This window comes from Arachis stenosperma, chromosome 4 (genome assembly GCF_014773155.1).
Source record: "Arachis stenosperma cultivar V10309 chromosome 4, arast.V10309.gnm1.PFL2, whole genome shotgun sequence".
Classification (NCBI taxonomy): Eukaryota; Viridiplantae; Streptophyta; class Magnoliopsida; order Fabales; family Fabaceae; genus Arachis; species Arachis stenosperma.
The window spans coordinates 58,693,877-58,711,255 of record NC_080380.1 but is presented as its reverse complement, the minus strand read 5'-3'; the positions used below and the strand labels follow the sequence as shown (position 1 = coordinate 58,711,255).

Sequence of the window (17,379 nt, the reverse complement as noted above, 5' to 3'; positions counted from 1 at the left end):
ATAACTGATGACATGTCATCATATACCTATTTTTCTATGCTTTTTCATACAAGAAATTGATGATTTGTGCTTAAATATTGAATGCTTTTGTTCTTAAATGATATATTTTTTTGATCTTTTAATTTTATAAATCTTGTAGGAAATAAGAAGAAAAAGAAGCAAAGAAGCACAAAATAAGCTAAAAAGGAGAAAAAAAGAGCTTTGTGGAACACTTTGAAGTTGGAGCACGCTTTGGAGCCTTAGGCCACGCTTTTAAAAGCGTGGCCCATGACCAAATCAAAGGAGGAAGCAACCAGCACGCACACTGCCCTGCTCTTGCCAAGGGCAGGGCAATATCATGATGAAACAAAGTGAGGTTGGAAGCAAATTTTCGCTAAGTTAAAATCTGGGCGCTCACAGCATGACCATGCCTACTTCAAAGGGCTATAACTTGAGCTACAGACGTCCAATTGATGTGCTTCCAGTTGCGTTAGAAAGCTGACATTCAGAGCTTTCCAACGATATATAGAAATCCATATTTGGCGTACAATTAAGGCATGAGTGAAAGGCATCTTTAAGGGAAAAAAATAAGCAAAAATAAACCAAAGTGCTTCCACCAAGGTTCGAAGCTAGGGCCTCACTCCAAAGCAAAGTAGCGCTCATTATTCTGCTTTGCCCTCTTGGAGAGCAGGGCAATGTCGTGCTCTCTTCATGAAAAATCAAGGAAAATTGCTCCCCCAAATGCTTTCACAAGGGTTTGAACTTGGGAACTCTCCTTGGTGCACACAAGCATGAGCACATGACATGGCCAGGGACTTGTTGCGCACATCACAGCACGGGCAGAGGCAAGGTCACACCATGACAACATTGTCCTACTCTCCACAAGGGCAGGGCAGCATCCTAATGCCCCTCCCACATTTGGCACGCAACATGCTTCCTCACACAAAGTTTCCCTGCTTTGCCCTCCACAAGAGCAGGGCAGCCTCCTGGGAACACCTATGGGCCAAAATTTAATTCAAATTCCCTTTGAACTCAAATCTTCACCAATTGAACCAAGGCCATCCAAGACCCATCTCTCCTCAAATCCAAAGCAAACAAAGCCCACATCATCACTCAAAGGCACACAGAGAAGCTAGATTAGGAATTTCATTTTGTGAATTTGTTTTTAATTTCGATTTCATTTTATTTTCATTTTGTAAAAAGCCTATATAAAGGCATCACTCTCATTTCAGAAAAAAAAAGAGCTCGATTAGAAAGGCGTGCTCCATTAGGGAGTAGTAGTAGTAGATAGCTCTCTCTTTTAGTTTTCCCTTTTGATTTTGAATTGTAGATTGAGAATTGAAGGAATTCTGTTTCAATTTTGATCTACAATTTCTCTTGTTATTCTTCGGCAAAATTTCAGTGCATTGTGACTTGGATCTAAAGTTTTCATTCATTGCTTTCATCTTTAATTTCCTTTGCAAATTGTTCTCTGTTGGATCAAGGAAGGGCTTGAGATCTAGACTTGGTTTTCTAGTCTCATTGAGCCCCTGAGATCTTCAATTTCTCTTTCAGATTTCACAATTGAGTTGAATTTACTTGCTGTTTGATTGCCATTTACAATTTCTTGTTTGATTTCTTGAATCCCAGCTCCCAAAATCCTTTTATTCTTTCTGTAATTTAAATTTCCAGTTGCTTGATCTACTGCTTTCATTTAAATTCCCTGCTCCCACTCCCTTTACATTTAATGCAATTTACATTTCTTGTCATTTAAGTTCCTGCAATTTATATTGTTTGCTCTTTAAGTTTCTGCCCATTTACATTCTGCAATTTTAATTTCCCTGCAATTTTACATTCTGCAGCATCAATTTCACCAAATCACTCAATGTTAGCTTGACTAAACTAATCACCCACTAAAGTTGCTTGATCCATCAATCCCTGTGGGATCGACCTCACTCTTGTGAGTTATTACTACTTGATGCGACCCGGTACACTTGCCGGTGAGTTTTGTGTTGGATCGTTTTCCACACATCAAGTTTTTGGCGCCGTTGCCGGGGATTGATTTAGATCAACAATGATTAAGTGGGTGAGAAGTCTAGATCAAGCATTTTTTTTGTTTTTGTTCTCTGTTTTAAGTTGATAGCAAGGTGTTTGTGTTTTTGCCTCACTAAGAAATTCTTTCTCTGTGACATGAATTTCAAATTTCATTGATGTTTACAAAATACAAATGGAGTTCAACTCATCTTATGGTCAAACAAAATTTTATGGGATATCACCCACCATCACCGATCTCTAATGGTGTTTGGGAATATCACCAAGAAAATACAAATTCGAAGCACTCCAATCCATGGAGATTTGCTTCACAGACACAAGATGAGCAAGAAAACCATATGGGATATTTCCCTCCACCACAAAATGATGCAAGTCATAATTCCAATGGTGGCTGGGAAAGGAATTCTAATGCTCCATATGATATTCATCTAAAGATATCATCACTTGACCATGCTTCAACAAAAAGCCCCTTTCAAAACTTACTACTCACATAAACTTCCAATAGCCAAAGAATCTCAAAGCTTGAGTCCATGCTCAAAAGATTTGCGGAGGAGAAAGAGAAGTACCAGAAAGAACAAGAGAACTCCCTCAAAAATATGGAAGTGCAGTTAGGCCAATTGTCGAATGCATGGAAGGAGAAAATGGAAAAACAAAAATAAAAGGTCCCTGTGTCAAGTGAAATTGCAATGAAGGATGAGGGACATGAGCCAAGGATTTTACATTCACAAACACTACTTGAGGTGACAAAGGAACATGAACATTCACAACCCTCACAAACTTCCCATGAATTTGTGATCGAAAAATATGAAGAGGAGATGAAGAAATCTTGGGAAGAACAACAAACCTCCTCCATAAAAGAACTATTAAGTCAAATGTTGGGTGCAAAGAAAGGAGTGGAGGAGCAAGAAAGTGAGGAAGTCATTCCAGAAAATTTACACTAAAGTGAAGCAGAGAAGTACATAGAAGAAAAGCTCATGGAACCACCAATTCAAAAAGCTCTGGATGAATACGAAACTCCAATAATCACACAGCAACCATGTCTTGACATCCAAGAAGTGAAGGCAATTGACAAAAACACCAAGAAGAGGATTGTGACCAAGATACCAAGGACAACATTCATGAGAAGGTCAACTGCAAACAATCCTCCCCCTAATCAAGCAAGCAAGCTCAATCAAGCCAATTTCAAAAGAAAGCTTGCTGAGAGGAAACCAAGAAAGGGGACAATAGCTGAAACTTCTCCTCCTTTGAGGTCATTCCTCTTAACAAACTGGAAAAAGAGGAAGAAAGTGAAGAACAGGTAGACAGTAAGTACATTTCTTCTCCATGCTTTGTTTAAATTTCAATAAATTGGCATATGATTACATTCTAAGTTTGGTGTTGCCTTGCAACAAATTATTTTCAATCTTTTTGGATGATTGCATCAAATCAAAAATGAAAGTGACACACCAAGATTCCAAGTTTGATGTGCCACTTATTTTCTATGCAAATTATTCAAGCAACATCACTTGTCTGCATAATCATATTCCCTTTTGCAGTGTTATTTTTCTTCTTCTTAGTTGGATAATTTTTGTTTTCTCTTTGTTTCATTTATTTACTTGTTTTTAATGCTTTCTTTCATTAACTGTTTTTGTTAATACATCACCAAGACATCCTTATTCATGACAGACTCTTCATTTGGTGATTGTATTTAACATATAACAGTTTCTTTTGTTTAGTTTTAGTTCAAATAAATTGACATATGGTTGCATTCTAAGTTTGGTGTTGCTATGCAACAAAATTTGGTTCTAATTCTTACAAGATACTTGCGTTAATTCCAAGAGAAAGTGTCACACTAATTTTGGTGTGCCACTTATCTTTTATGCAATGTTTGTGCACACCTTCTTATCTATGCAATCAAAAAATGTCTCTGTCTCTTGTGCCTTGATTGTTATCTTTAATTTTGCTTGCTTAAAACACATGTGCTACTAACATATCATTGTGTAAGACATTCATGATCCATCTTAGCCCCATAGCCATTGTTCTAATTGTTGCTTGAGGATGAGCAAGCATTCTGAGTTTGGCAAGGGAAAGAGGAAGAATAGAGGAAAAAGGACAACAATAATGAAGATGAACTACAAGGTTGTAGAGTTCCTTTTCTTCTCATTTGTTTCCAGCACTTAAATTGCATGATTGTCTTCATTTTCTCTGTATGCATGTGTGGTATGAATAAAGCATAGCTTGAATTTTGAATTATAACATGGTGCTGTACCATTATGACTACCAACTTGAATCCTGTGAGTTCAAAAGCAAAAAAGCATCATGATCATAAACAAACAAGGAATTAAAGAAGAATTTAGCATGTGCATACAAGTATTGGAAAGCTAGTATGATTGATTGTTGCTCAATTGCATTGGATTTTATTTAATTGAAGTTTTTCATCTAGTACATTTTGTGAAATCTTTTGAAATCATGAAAACCTTGAAGAAGCAAATACAATTAAAGCAAGAAAAGAAAAAGGGAAAGAATGAGAAAGCTGAAGGCTCTGAGTACCAATGGCAATTTATTTGTTAAGTGCTTGTGGTGTTTATGTATCAAGCCAAATGCTTGAAAACAAAACACTTTGAAGTCAAGGCTAGGCTCAAGTGCAAAAGCACTCCCTCAAAGCTCAAGGTTCTGAGCATCAATGATTAGAGAGTCAAGAAAAGAAAAGAAATGATGAGCTTAATGAAGTCCTCTAATTAAATGCTTGTGGTGCTTATGTATCAAGTGGTAATACTTGAAAACAAAGAATTTAGAAGTCGTAGCTTTGTTATCAACTCATGGGGCAAAGCACCCAAAAGGAGAAGCTAAAAAAAAAATCAAAAGCTTGTTTCAAGGAAGAATTATAAGAAAAAGATTTCATAAAATGAGCTAGATAGAAGCATCAATCATTTACATTTCTTTTGTGATTGAAGCATGCATAGAAAACTAGCTAACCATGAACATTGAGTTGCTATTCTTCTTACCTTGGATTGTCAATCTTTATTGCATGATTCTTTTCTTGCTTGGGGACAAGCAAGGTTTAAGTTTGGTGTTGTGATGACATGTCATCATATACCTATTTTTCTATGCTTTTTCATACAAGAAATTTATGATTTGTGCTTAAATATTGAATGCTTTTATGCTTAAATGATATCTTTTCTTGATCTTTTAATTTTATAAATCTTGTAGGAAATAAGAAGAAAAAGAAGCAAAGAAGCACAAAATAAGCTAAAAAGGAGAAAAAAAGAGCTTTGGGGAACACTTTGAAGTTGGAGCACGCTTTGGAGCCTTAGGCCACGCTTTTAAAAGCGTGGCCCATGACCAAATCAAAGGAGGAAGCAACCAGCACGCACACTGCCCTGCTCTTGCCAAGGGCAGGGCAATATCATGATGAAACAAAGTGAGGTTGGAAGCAAATTTTCGCCAAGTTAAAATCTGGGCGCTCACAGCATGACCATGCCTACTTCAAAGGGCTATAACTTGAGCTACAGACGTCCAATTGATGTGCTTCTAGTTGCGTTGAAAAGCTGACATTCAGAGCTTTCCAACGATATATAGCAATCCATATTTGGCATACAATTGAGGCATGAGTGAAAGGCATCTTTAAGGGCCAAAAATAAGCGAAAATAAACCAAAGTGCTTCCACCAAGGTTCGAAGCTGGAGCCTCACTCCAAAGCAAAGTAGCGCTCATTGTTCTGCTCTGCCCTCTTGAAGAGCAGGGCAATGTCGTGCTCTCTTCATGAAAAATCAAGGAAAATTGCTCCCCAAAATGCTTTCACAAGGGTTTGAACTTGGGAACTCTCCTTGGCGCACACAAGCATGAGCACATGACACGGCCAGGGACTTGTTGCGCACATCACAGCACGGGCAGAGGCAAGGCCGCACCATGACAACATTGCCCTGCTCTCCACAAGGGCAGGGTAGCATCCTGATGCCCCTCCCACATTTGGCACGCAACATGCTTCCTCACACAAAGTTTCCCAGCTCTGCCCTCCACAAGAGCAGGGAAGCCTCCTGGGAACACCCATGGGCCAAAATTTAATTCAAATTTTCTTTGAACTCAAATCTTCACCAATTGAACCAAGGCCATCAAGACCCATCTCTCCTCAAATCCAAAGCAAGGAAAGCCCACATCATCACTCAAAGGCACACAGAGAAGCTAGATTAGGAATTTCATTTTGTGAATTTCTTTTTAATTTCAATTTCATTTTATTTTCATTTTGTAAAAAGCCTATATAAAGGCATCACTCTCATTTTAGAAAAAAAAAGAGCTCGATTAGAAAGGCGTGCTCCATTAAGGAGTAGTAGTGGTAGATAGCTCTCTCTTTTAGTTTTCCCTTTTGATTTTGAATTGTAGATTGAGAATTGAAGGAATTCTGTTTCAATTTTGATCTACAATTTCTCTTGTTATTCTTCGGCAAAATTTCAGTGCATTGTGACTTGGATCTAAATTTTTCATTCATTGCTTTCATCTTTAATTTCCTCTGCAAATTGTTCTCTGTTGGATCAACGAAGGGCTTGAGATCTAGACTTGGTTTTCTAGTCTCATTGAGCCCTTGAGATCTTCAATTTCTCTTTCAAATTTCACAATTGAGTTGAATTGACTTGCTGTTTGATTGCCATTTACAATTTCTTGTTTGATTTCTTGAATCCCAGCTCCCAAAATCCTTTTATTCTTACTGCAATTTAAATTTCCAGTTGCTTGATCTACTGCTTTCATTTAAATTCCCTGCTCCCACTCCCTTTACATTTAATTCAATTTACATTTCTTGTCATTTAAGTTCCTGCAATTTATATTGCTTGCTCTTTAAGTTTCTGCCCATTTACATTCTACAATTTTAATTTCCCTGCAATTTTACATTCTACAGCATCAATTTCACCAAATCACTCAATGTTAGCTTGACTAAACTAATCACCCACTAAAGTTGCTTGATCCATCAATCCCTGTGGGATCGACCTCACTCTTGTGAGTTATTACTACTTGATGCGACCCGGTACACTTGCCGGTGAGTTTTGTGTTGGATCGTTTTCCACACATCAATAACTTGATAATGCATAATCTCATGACTTTGGCTAGAGCTTTGATGCACTTTAATTGCTTGATTTCAGGACAAATGAAGATTCGAAGAACCACGTTAGCATTCACGTTAACTTAGTTAACGAGAACACTAACGTGGAATGGCAAGGAGCTTGCAACGTTAATGAGAAAAGTGATCACCAATAACGCCTGCGAAGCCATCCATTAGCTCACGTTAATAGCCACATTAACTTAGTTAACGTGGTAGTTAACGTAGAAGAAAAAGGGGAACTCCACGTTAATGAGAAAGGTGAACACCACTAACGTTGGAAAACTAGGCAATGCCCCACGTTAAGAGTCACGTTAACTTTTGTCACTAACGTTGGATCATTAGCATTGCCTACGTTAATTCTCACGTTAAGATTGTTAACGTGAAAGTTAACGTGGAGTTGAATTCAAAGAACGAACGTTAGTGACACTCACTTTTGTCACTAACGTTGGGAGATGGCTTCATTTACTACGTTAAGAGCCACGTTAACTTAGTTAACGTGAGTCCTAACGTAGGAACTTTAGGCAATTGGAGCGTTAGTGACAAAGGTGAGTGTCACTAACGCTCTCGAAGGTGATGAACACCCACGTTAAGAGCCACGTTAGCTAAGCTAATGTGAGACTTAACGTAGGGGCAAGAGGCAAGCCAACGTTAATGGGAAAAGTGAGTCCCATTAACATTTGCAAAAAGGGGCACAAGCCAATGTTAATGGAAAAAATGAGTCCCATTAACGTTAGCCAAGGATTGAATAGGAGACATTAGTAGTCACGTTAAGACTACTAACGTTGGAGTTAACGTGGGTATATAAGGGTGGAACGTTAGTGGAAAAAGTGAATGCCACTAACGTTCTTGCACACAAAAATATGACTCAACGTTAATCTCACTAAATACCCAAGCCTAACTCATATTTCTCTGCAAGCTGGGCCCACAAAAGATGAGAACTGCTTCAACTCAAGGTCCAGAGCCCACATCCAAGACTTGAAGAACTCACCAGAAGATCATGAGGAATAGTATATATAGGAGTAGTTTTGAACTAGAGAGGAGCTTGGCACTTCTGGGCACTACTCTCTATAGATTTACTTTTTCTGCACTTTAACATGGATTCTTCTTTTTTGCTATTTTTCATTTCTAGAGCTATGAACAACTAAACCCCTTTCATTGGATTAGGGAGCTCTGTTGTAATTTGATGGATCAATTATAGTTTTCATTCTTCTTCTTCTTTCTTTTCTCTTGATCTTACTAGAAAGCTTTCAATCTTAATTCAATTGGTTAGTTGTCATGGAAAAGAAACTCTCCATAATTGGATCTCCTTTGAGCCTTGGAAAAGGGATAAGGAGATCATGCTAGAAATGCTTTCTCATGTTGGACCAAATTGGGGTTTGGATGGATATTGTGACATGTAATCCTACCAACACTTTGATTTGGGAATACATGTGGTATAATCAGTGACCACACTTCATCTCTTCCCATGAGCAATTAAATCAAGGAATTGGGCAATTATTCAAGCTTAGAGAGATTGGATTGCCAAGGAATTGGGATCCAATCACTTAAGATTGCCAAGGAGATCAATGAATGCATTGATTGAGGAAGAGATGAGAATGAACTTGATCCGGAGAATACAACATCTCCTGAACCCAATGATTTCCCCATATCTTATCTTACCCATTCTCTTTACTTTCTGCCATTTAATTTCATGCTTATTACCCCAACTCCCCATTTAAGATTCTGCACTTTAATTCCTGCTATTTACTTTCCAGTCATTTAATTTTTTGCAAATTCCAAATCCAATTTATGCTCAGCTCAACTAGCACTTTCTTCTAACTAAAATTGCTTGACCAATCAATCCCTGTGGGATTCGACCTCACTCTACTGTGAGTTTTACTTGACGACGATTCGGTATACTTGCCGAAGGGGAATTTGTTGAGAGACAAGTTTCCACGCATCAAGAGCGAACCGGAATAACCAAGAAAAATGGTCTCAGAGACACCTAATACAATAGTAAAAAGTTCTATTTATACTAAACTAGTTACTAGGGTTTACAGAAATAAGTCTTAGTGCAGAAATTCACTTTCGGGGCCCACTTTGGTGTGTGCTTGGGGTGAGATTGAGCTTTACACGTGCAGAGGCTTCTCTTGGGGTTAAACACCAAGTTGTAATGTGTTTTTGGCGTTTAACTCTGGTTTGTGACATATTTCTAGCGTTTTACTCCAGAATGCAGCATGGAACTGGCGTTGAACGCTAGTTTGCGTCATCTAAACTCGAACAAAGTATGGGCTATTATATATTGCTGGAAAGCTCTGGATGTCTACTTTCCAACGCCGTTGAGAGCGCGCCATTTAGAGTTTCGTAGCTCCAGAATATCTATTTCGAGTGCAGGGAGGTCAGAATCCAACAGCATCAGCAGTCCTTTGTCAGCCTCCTATCAGATTTTTGCTCAGGTCCCTCAATTTCAGCCAGAAAATACCTGAAATCACAGAAAAACACACAAACTCCTAGTAAAGTCTAGAAATGTGAATTTTGCATAAAAACTAATAAAAAAATTCCTAAAAGTAGCTAGATCCTACTAAAAACTACCTAAAAATAATGCCAAAAGCGTATAAATTATCCGCTCATCATTATCATGCAAGGTTCAGTATGATTGCATGCTCCATATTGAAGTGCAATGGTTGGTGTAGAGCTCAATCGAATGGATCTAGGAAGCAGTTTGGAAGCCTTAGTGAGAATTCAGATTGCTTACCACCCGGATGGAACCATGATAATCAACTTGAAGACGGGTGTAGAATCAAGATTTGGGATCCCAGCATACAAGAGGATCAACTTTGGGAGCCCAAAGCTTGTAGATGACTTCATCAAGGCTTGGTGAATTTACTTGGTATTGATAGAGCTTATTGGAAGTTCAAGCGTTGGTGGAAGTTTCATGACGAGTTCAAGCACAAGTCACCATGACAAGGAGCTCACCAAATGTCCAACTTAAGGACAATATCTAAAAGTGCTAGGTGGGAGACAACCCACCATGGTATGATGGTGCGCGAAATTGTGAACAATACTTTTCACAACTCTCATAATCCCTAGTAATGGCTCCAAAAACGTGGTAGCTCAATACCATGGCATTACACAACTTCGCACAACTAACCAGCAAGTGCACTGGGTCGTCCAAGTAATACCTTACGTGAGTAAGGGTCGATCCCACGGAGATTGTTAGCATTGAAGCAAGCTATGGTCATCTTGTAAATCTTAGTCAGGCAAACTCAATTGTATATGATGATGAACGAGAATAACATAAAAGATAAAGATAGTGATACTTATGTATATCATTGGTGTAAGAGCTTCAGACAAGTGTATGAAGATGCCTTCCCTTCCGTCTCTCTGCTTTCCTACTGCCTTCATCCAATCCTTCTTACTCCTTTCCATGGCAAGCTCGTGTAGGGTTTCACTGTTGTCAGCAGCTACCTCCCATCCGCGCAGTGAAAGCTAATGCACGCACTCTGTCACAGTACTGCCAATCACCGGTTTGGTTCCCTCCCCTACCGGAATAGAATCACTCTTTTGCGTCTGTCACTAACGCCCAGTAGGTTACAGGTTTGAAGCACGTCACAGTCATTCAATCATTGAATCCTACTCAGAATACCACAGACAAGGTTAGACCTTCCGGATTCTCTTGAATGCCGCCATCAGTTCTTGCCTATACCACGAAGACTCTGATCTCACGGAATGGTTGGCTCGTTTGTCAGGCGAGCACTCGGTTGTCAGGCGATCAACCATGCATCGTGCAATCAGGAATCCAAGAGATATTCACTAAGCCTCAGATGCTTGTAGAACAAGAATGGTTGTCAGTCACCTTGTTCATGGGTGAGAATGGTGATGGGCGTCAATCATCACCTTCATCATGTTGAAGAACAAGTGATATCTTGGATAAAGAACAAGCGGAATTGAATGGAAGAACAATAGTAATTGCATTAATACTCGAGGTACAGCAGAGCTCCACACCTTAATCTATGGTGTGTAGAAACTCCACCGTTGAAAATACATAAGAACAAGGTCTAGGCATGGCCGAATGGCCAGCCTCCCAAAGGTCTAAGATAGCATAAAACAAAGATAGCTACCAAAGTCTCTGATGTTTCTATACAATAGTAAAAGGTCCTACTTATAGAAAACTAGTACATAGATGAGTAAATGACATAAAAATCCACTTCCGGGCCCACTTGGTGTGTGCTTGGGCTGAGCAATGAAGCAATTTCGTGTAGAGACTCTCCTTGGAGTTAAACGCCAGCTTTAGTGCCAGTTCGGGCGTTTAACTCCCAATTAGGTGCCAGTTCCGGCGTTTAACGCTGGAATTTCTTGAGGTGACTTTGAACGCCGGTTTGGGCCATCAAATCTTGGGCAAAGTATAGACTATTATATATTGCTGGAAAGCCCAGGATGTCTACTTTCCAACGCCGTTGAGAGCGCGCCAATTGGGCTTCTGTAGCTCCAGAAAATCCACTTCGAGTGCAGGGAGGTCAGAATCCAACAGCATCTGCAGTCCTTTTGAGTCTCTGGATCAGATTTTTGCTCAGGTCCCTCAATTTCAGCCAGAAAATACCTGAAATCACAGAAAAACACACAAACTCATAGTAAAGTCCAGAAAAGTGAATTTTAACTAAAAACTAATAAAAATATACTAAAAACTAACTAGATCATACTAAAAATATACTAAAAACAATGCCAAAAAGTGTATAAATTATCCGCTCATCACAACACCAAACTTAAATTGTTGCTTGTCCTCAAGCAACTGAAAATCAAATAAGATAAAAAGAAGAGAATATGCAATGAACTCCAAAAACATCTATGAAGATCAGTATTAATTAGATGAGCGGGGCTTTTATCTTTTTGCCTCTGAATAGTTTTGGCATCTCACTCTATCCCTTGTAATTCAGAATGATTGGCTTCTTTAGGAACTCAAAATCCAGATAGTGTTATTGATTCTCCTAGTTAAGTATGATGATTCTTGAACACAGCTACTTATTGAGTCTTGGCTGTGGCCCAAAGCACTTTGTCTTCCAGTATTACCACCGGATACATACATGCCACAGACACATAATTGGGTGAACCTTTTCAGATTGTGACTCAGCTTTGCTAAAGTCCCCAATTAGAGGTGTCCAGGGTTCTTAAGCACACTCTTAATTGCCTTGGATCACAACTTTATTTCTTTCTTTTTCTTTCTCTTTTTTTTTTTCTTTTTCGGTTTTTTTTTTTTTTTTTGCTTTTCTTGCTTCAAGAATCATTTTGAATGATTTTTCAGATCCTCAGTAACATGTCTCCTTTTTCATCATTCTTTCAAGAGCCAACATTCATGAACCACAAATTCAAAAGACATATGCACTGTTCAAGCATACATTCAAAGAACAAAAGTGTTGCCACCACATCAAAATAATTAAACTATTATAAAATTCAGAATTCATGCAATTCTTTCCTTTTTAATTAAGCACGTTTTTATTCAAGAAAGGTGATGGATTCATAGGACATTCATAACTTTAAGGCATAGACACTAAGACACTAATGATCATAAGACACAAACATGGATAACATAAAGCATAAAAATCGAAAAACAGAAGAATAAAGAACAAGGAAATCAAGGAACGGGTCCACCTTAGTGATGGCGGCTCTTTCTTGCTCTTGAAGATCCTATGGAGTGCTTGAGCTCCTCAATGTCTCTTCCTTGTCTTTGTTGCTCCTCCCTCATGATTCTTTGGTCTTCTCTAATTTCATGGAGGAGAATGGAGTGTTCTTGATGCTCCACCCTTAGTTGTCCCATGTTGGAACTCAATTCTCCGAGGGAGGTGTTTAGTTGCTCCCAATAGTTTTGTGGAGGAAAGTGCATCCCTTGAGGAATCTCAGGGATCTCTTGATGAGAGGGGTCTCTTGTGTACTCCATCCTTTTCTTGGTGATGGGCTTGTCCTCATCAATGGGGGTATCTCCCTCTATGTCAACTCCAACTGAATAACAGAGGTGACAGATGAGATGAGGAAAGGCTAACCTTGCCAAAGTGGAGGTCTTGTCCGCCACCTTGTAGAGTTCTTGGGCTATAACCTCATGAACTTCTATTTCTTCTCCAATCATGATGCTATGGATCATGATGGCCCGGTCTATGGTAACTTCGGACCGGTTGCTAGTGGGAATGATTGAGCGTTGTATGAACTCTAACCATCCTCTAGCCACGGGCTTGAGGTCATGCCTTCTTAATTGAACCGGCTTGCCTCTTGAATCTTGCTTCCATTGTGCGCCCTCTTCACATATCGTTGTGAGGACTTGGTCCAACCTTGATCAAAGTTGACCCTTCTAGTGTAAGGATGCTCATCTCCTTGCATCATAGGCAAGTTGAACGCCACCCTCACACTCTCCGGACTAAAATCCAAGTATTTCCCCCGAACCATAGTGAGATAATTCTTTGGATTCGGGTTCACACTTTGGTCATGGTTCTTGGTGATCCATGCATTGGCATAGAACTCTTGAACCATCAAGATTCCGACTTGTTGAATGGGGTTGGTAAGTACTTCCCAACCTCTTCTTCGGATCTCATGGCGGATCTCCGGATATTCACCCTTTTTGAGTGAAAAGGGGACCTCGGGGATCACCTTCTTCAAGGCCACAACTTCATAGAAGTGGTCTTGATGCACCCTTGAGAGGAATCTATCCATCTCCCATGACTCGGAGGTGGAAGCCCTTGCCTTCCCTTTCCTCTTTCTAGAGGTTTCTCCGGCCTTGGATGCCATAAATGGTTATGGAAAAACGAAAAAGCAACGCTTTTACCACACCAAACTTAAAATGTTTGCTCGTCCTCGAGCAAAAGAAGAAAGAAGAGAGTAGAAGAAGAAGAAATGAGGAAGAGGGGGAAGGTGGTGTGTTCGGCCAAGAAGGGAAAGAAGGGGTGTTTAGGTTGTGTGAAAATGAAGGGTTGAAGAAGGGTATATATAGGAGAGAGGGGGGTAATGGTTCGGCCATTATGGGTGGGTTTGGGAGGGAAAGTGGTTTGAATTTGAAGGGTGAGGTTGGTGGGGATTTATGAAGGATGGATGTGAGTGGTGAAGAGAAAGATGGGATTTGATAGGTGAAGGGTTTTTGGGGAAGATGTATTGAGGTGGTTGGTGAGTGGGGGAAGAAGAGAGAGAGTGATGGTGGGGTCCTGTGGGGTCCACAGATCCTGTGGTGTCAAGGAAAAGTCATCCCTGCACCAAATGTTGCTCAAAATCACGTTTTGAGCTATTTCTGGCGTTAAACACCGGGCTGGTGCCCATTCCTGGCATTTAACGCCAGGTTGTTGCCCTTTACTGGCGTTTAACGCCAGTCTGGTGCCCCTTTCTGGCGTTAAACGCCCAGAATGGTGCCAGACTGGGCGTTAAACGCCCAACAGCTAGCATTACTGGCGTTTGAACGCCAGCTTCTTCTCCTCCAGGGTGTGCTATTTTTCTTCCTGTTTTCATTTTGTTTTTGCTTTTTTCATTGTTTTGTGACTTCTTATGATCATCAACCTACAAAAAAGATAAAATAACAAAAGAAAATAGTTAACTATAAACATTGGGTTGCCTCCCAACAAGCGCTTCTTTAATGTCATTAGCTTGACAGAGGACTCTCATGGAGCCTCAGAAATACTCAGAACCGTGTTGGAACCTCCCAACACCAAACTTAGAGTTTGAATGTGGGGGTTCAACACCAAACTTAGAGTTTGGTTGTGGCCTCCCAACACCAAACTTAGAGTTTGACTGTGGGGGCTCTGCTTGGCTCTGTTTTGAGAGAAGCTCTTCATGCTTCCTCTCCATGATGATAGAGGGATGTCCTTGGGCCTTAAACACCAAGGATTCTTCATTCACTTGAATGATCAACTCTCCTCTATCAACATCAATCACAACCTTTGCTGTGGCTAGGAAGGGTCTGCCAAGGATGATGGATTCATCCATGCACTTCCCAGTCTCTAGGACTATGAAATCAGTAGGGATGTAATGGTCTTCAATCTTCACCAAAACATTCTCTACAAGTCCATGAGCTTGTTTTCTTGAATTGTCTGCCATCTCTAATGAGATTCTTGCAGCTTGCACCTCAAAGATCCCTAATTTCTCCATTACAAAGAGGGGCATGAGGTTTACACTTGACCCTAAGTCACACAAGGCCTTCTTGAAGGTCATGGTGCCTATGGTACAAGGTATAGAAAACTTCCCAGGATTCTGCCTCTTTTGAGGCAGTTTCTGCCTAGACAAGTCATCCAGTTCTTTGGTGAGCAAGGGAGGTTCATCCTCCCAAGTCTCATTTCCAAATAACTTGTCATTTAGCTTCATGATTGCTCCAAGGTATTTAGCAACTTGCTCTTCAGTGACATACTCATCCTCTTCAGAGGAAGAATACTCATCAGAGCTCATGAATGGCAGAAGTAAGTCCAATGGAATCTCTATGGTCTCATTTTGAGCCTCAGATTCCCATTGGAACTCAGAGGAGATTGGTACACGCCCACTGAGGTCTTCCTCAGTGGCGTCCTCCTCCTCTCTTTCCTCTCCACATTCGGCCATGGTTATGGCTTTGCACTCTCCTTTTGGATTTTCTTCTGTATTCCTTGGGAGAGTGCTAGGAGGGAGTTCAGTAACTTTCTTGCTCAGCTGACCCACTTGTCCTTCCAAATTTCTGATGGAGGACCTTGTTTCATTCATGAAACTTTGAGTGGTCTTTATTAGATCAGAGACCATTGTTGCTAAGTCAGAAGTATTCTGCTTAGAACTCTCTGTCTGTTGCTGAGAAGATGATGGAAAAGGCTTGCTATTGCTAAACCTGTTTCTTCCACCATTATTGTTATTGAAACCTTGTTGAGGTCTCTCTTGATTCTTCCATGAGAGATTTGGGTGATTTCTCCATGAAGAATTATAGGTGTTTCCATAGGGTTCTTCTAGGTAATTCACCTCTTCCATGGAAGGGTTCTCAGGATCATAAGCTTCTTCCTCAGATGAAGCATCCTTAGTACTGTTTGGTGCATTTTGCATTCCAGACAGACTTTGAGAAATCAAATTGACTTGTTGAGTCAATATCTTGTTCTGAGCCAATATGGCATTCAGAGTGTCAATCTCAAGAACTCCTTTCTTCTGACTAGTCCCATTGTTCACAGGATTCCTTTCAGAAGTGTACATGAATTGATTATTTGCAACCATTTCAATCAATTCTTGAGCTTCTGCAGGCGTCTTCTTCAGATGAAGAGATCCTCCAGCAGAGCTATCCAAGGACATCTTAGATAGTTCAGAGAGACCATCATAGAAAATACCTATGATGCTCCATTCAGAAAGCATGTCTGAAGGACATCTTCTGATTAATTGTTTGTATCTTTCCCAAGCTTCATAGAGGGATTCTCCATCCTTCTGTCTGAAGGTTTGGACTTCCACTCTAAGCTTACTCCATCTTTGTGGTGGAAAGAACTTTGCCAAGAAGGCATTGACTAGCTTTTCCCAAGAGTCCAGGCTTTCTTTAGGTTGAGAATCCAACCATATTCTAGCTCTGTCTCTTACAGCAAAAGGGAATAGCATCAGTCTGTAGACCTCAGGGTTAACCCCATTAGTCTTGACTGTGTTACAGATTTGCAAGAATTCAGCTAAGAACTGATGAGGATCTTCCATTGGAAGTCCATGGAACTTGCAATTCTGTTGCATTAGAGAAACTAATTGAGGCTTAAGCTCAAAGTTGTTTGCTCCAATGGCAGGGATAGAGATGCTTCTCCCGTAAAAATCAGGAGTAGGTGCAGTAAAGTCACCCAGCACCTTCCTTGCATTGTTGGCATTGTTGTTGTTTTCGGCTGCCATGTGTTCTTCTTCCTTGAAGAATTCGGTCAGGTCCTCTGAAGAGAGTTGTGCCTTGGCTTCTCTTAGCTTTCTCTTCAAGGTTCTCTCGGGTTCAGGGTCAGCTTCAACAAGAATGCCTTTGTCTTTGCTCCTGCTCATATGAAAGAGAAGAGAAAAAGAAAATATGGAATCCTCTATGTCACAGTATAGAGATTCCTTGAAGTGTCAGAGGAAAAGAGAAATAGAAAGAAGAAGGAGAAGAAGAATTCGAACTTTAATTAGATAAGGTTCGAATTGTGCATTTAGAAGGAGTGGTACTCCATAAATAGAAGGATGTGAGAAGGAGGGAAGAGGATTTTCGAAAATTCAATCAAAAAGATGTTGATAATTTTCGAAAATTGAAAGTGGAAAAGAAATCAAGTGATTTTTGAAAAAGATTTTTAAAATTAGAAGTCAAAAAGATTTGATTGAAACTATTTTGAAAAAGATGTGGTTAAAAAGATTTGATTGAAA

General features: G+C 39.9%; 1 non-coding gene across 1 annotated transcript; it reads left to right on the top strand.

The window, feature by feature from the left end:
- The first annotated feature begins 16,374 nt into the window (after nucleotides 1-16,374).
- On the top strand, nucleotides 16,375-16,482 carry LOC130978033 (small nucleolar RNA R71). The gene has a single exon (XR_009085697.1). It is a non-coding gene; the product is annotated as a small nucleolar RNA R71 (small nucleolar RNA).
- The last annotated feature ends 897 nt before the right edge of the window (nucleotides 16,483-17,379 follow it).